General features: G+C 38.8%; 1 non-coding gene across 1 annotated transcript; it reads left to right on the plus strand.

Moving 5' to 3' along the window:
* The first annotated feature begins 2,126 nt into the window (after positions 1 to 2,126).
* LOC122077624 lies at positions 2,127 to 2,233 on the plus strand. The gene has a single exon (XR_006139871.1). It is a non-coding gene; the product is annotated as a small nucleolar RNA R71 (small nucleolar RNA).
* The last annotated feature ends 739 nt before the right edge of the window (positions 2,234 to 2,972 follow it).

A 2,972-nucleotide genomic window follows, 5' to 3' on the forward strand; every position in this document is an offset into this window, starting at 1 on the left:
CCAATCTAGGGCTTCCTTATTATCTTTTAACACTTTAAGTAACTCCCCTTCCTGGTTAGAAGTCAAATTTGAAGAAATTATTACAGGAAGAGTCTGGTCAGGCCCTAGGAAAGCAAACCTCAAATTAGATAGCAATTCCTTAAGATCTAGCTTAGAGGGCTCAACTATGGAAGGTTTGGGAATAGAATTGGAAAGGGGTTCTAAGGGCTCCACAGGTGTGTGAAGACTTAAGACTTCAGAAAATAAAGTTTCATTATCATCATCCAACTCATCCATACACTCTTGGAATTCTGAATCAAAATTATTATCAAAGTTGATAATTAAATCATCAGAAAAATCCAAAAAATCCTCAAGCATATTGATCTCTTCTTCCATGTGTGGTTGCTTGCCAATCCTAAACATGTTAAACTTAACAGTTTGGTTGTCAAAAGATAACCTTAGGAAACCATTCCGGACAATTGGTTAATGCATTACTGGTAGCCAATAATGGTCTTCCTAGAATTATTGGGATCTCATCCTTGGTTGAGAAGGGCTTGGTATCTAACACAATGAAATCAACAGGGAAAATAAATTCCCCCACCTTTAGTAAGACATCCTCAACCATCCCTTTTGGAATCTTAAAATACCTATCTGCCAATTGAAGAGTAGTTCCAGTGGCTTTCACTTCTCCCAATCCTAGTTGCTTGTACACATGGTAAGGTAAAATATTCACACTTGCACTAAGGTCAAGTAAGGCATGCTTAATGTAGGTGTTGCCTATGACACAAGCTATGATAGGGCTCCCTGGATCCTTATACTTGACTGCTATAGGTTGAGTAATTGTGGAACTAATGTTACTTGCCAAGAACGCCTTTTTAGGCACACTAGTGGTACGTTTGTGAGTACACAAATCTTTCAGTACCTTTGCATAGGCGGGGATCTAGGATATGACATTCAAAAAAGGGACGTTCACTTCTACCTTTTTGAAGACTTCTAAAATTTTATCATGGAAGCAGTCTTCTTTTTGTTTACCAAGAGCTTAGGAAATGGGACAGGAGGAACATAAGGACTGTTAGGGATTTGTCATTTTTCAGAAGAATCATTTTTGGTTTCCTTAACCAAATCATCTTTAGTTTCAGAAGAATCTTTAGGTTCATCAGACGAACTTGGAATAAGAGGCACACTTGTGTCCTCAACTGAAGGAGTGTTAACAGGAGTAAAGGATAGGAAAGAGTTAGGAACACTCTGTTGGTACTCTCTACCACTCCTAAGGGCATAAACAACATTTGATTAGATGGAGAGCCTTGTTGGTTACCTTGTACTACATTCAGTGGTGCATTAGTTGGTGCTTGTGAGCTAACATGAGGAGGGCCATTTGTGAGCTAACCTAGGGTTAGGCTTTGGTTAACTGGGTAAAGTTCCCTTCTCCCTCTCACGCATAATTGAGATAACTTGGGTGAGTTCTCTCGTAAGATTTTGATGGCTTGTCATGAGGAGGGCCATATTTTTTTCTAAGTCACTTATTCTATTTACCTCTCTAGTGTTGGTAAACCCAGGGGGTTGCTGATAAGATGATAGGAGAGGGGCCCTAGGAAAACTAGCCTGAGGTCCTACATTTGACCTAGGAAAAGTATTTTAGAAAAAATATTGTTGTACAAAGGGAGGCCTTTAGGATCCAGGTTGACCTTGATTATGGAATTGGAAGGCCTTGCTTGGTTGCCTTGATTCCAGGAGAAATTTGGGTGATTTCTCTATCCTGAATTGTAGGTGTTACTATATGGATTATTCTGATATAATGCATTAACACTATCATTAGAAGTGCCCCTAGAGGTGTTGGGGCATTCTTCTATGACATGTCCAGGGGACTGGCTCTCTAGGAACAATAGCCTCAATCCTCTTGATTAGGCTATCCAAATGGGCTTCCTTGGCTACTATCCCGTCCATAAAATATCCTTTCCCTCCTATGGTTCTTTCACTCTCTTGGGTTGATTCCCACTCACGAGTTTTGTCAGTGAAGTCAAATAAGAATTTCCATGCCTTTCCTTCATCTGTAAAGGATGTGAATCCCTCAGGGCGCATAGACTCTATCATTTGTTAGTCGGGAATCAATACCCTCATAAATTATTTGACATAAATGCCATAAGTCTAGGCCATAGTGAGGGAATTCTTAAATTAGATCATTGAATCTCTCTATAAGTTTGGAAAAGGACTCACTAGGCTTTTGCCTAAACTGAAGGATATCACTTCTAAGCTTATTGGTCTTATGAGTTAGGAAAAACTTATTTAGGAAGTCAACTGTGAATTGTTCCCATGAGGTTATGGAATTTGTGGGTAACACATTCAACCACTTCTTAGATTGGTCTTTCAATGCAAACGTGATGAACCTAAGCTTAACAGTATCATCAGAAAGCTGTTGGATCTTAAATAGAACACATACCTCTTCAAATTCCCTTAGAAATAGGTATGCATCCTTAGAGGTCAGCCCATGAAAGTGGGGCAACTTAGTGATGTATTGAGATTTGAGTTCAAAATTATTGCCCTTGGCTTGTGGTAGAACTATGCAGGAAGGTTAGGCTGTTCTAGCAGGGTTGAACCTATCTTTCAGAGATTTAGGTAAAGGATTTTGATGTTGGTCTCCCATATTGAAAGGTTTTAAAGAGAGCAAATGTATAGGGTCACTACTTGTTGGATCTCTTCTTTCTAACCGATTCTTAGTATTACGTACCCACCTATCACTCATGCAACAGAAAACTACCCACAACTAGAGTCAGACAAGCACAAAAGAATGGATAGCAAAAATTTTTTTTATAATTTTTATGATTTTTTTTAATTTTTTTTAAATTTTTTTGGCTTTTTGGGAGCTTACCGGTAGGGATCCGAGGTTGTTCAGGTCAATTTCTGAGGCATTGCTATAGGGTGAAACTTGTCTTTATCATACTATGAGGCATGATGACCTCCACCAATACAACTATTATTGCAAGTTGTTCTTCTTA

Source organism: Macadamia integrifolia, chromosome 4 (assembly GCF_013358625.1).
Source record: "Macadamia integrifolia cultivar HAES 741 chromosome 4, SCU_Mint_v3, whole genome shotgun sequence".
NCBI lineage: Eukaryota > Viridiplantae > Streptophyta > Magnoliopsida > Proteales > Proteaceae > Macadamia > Macadamia integrifolia.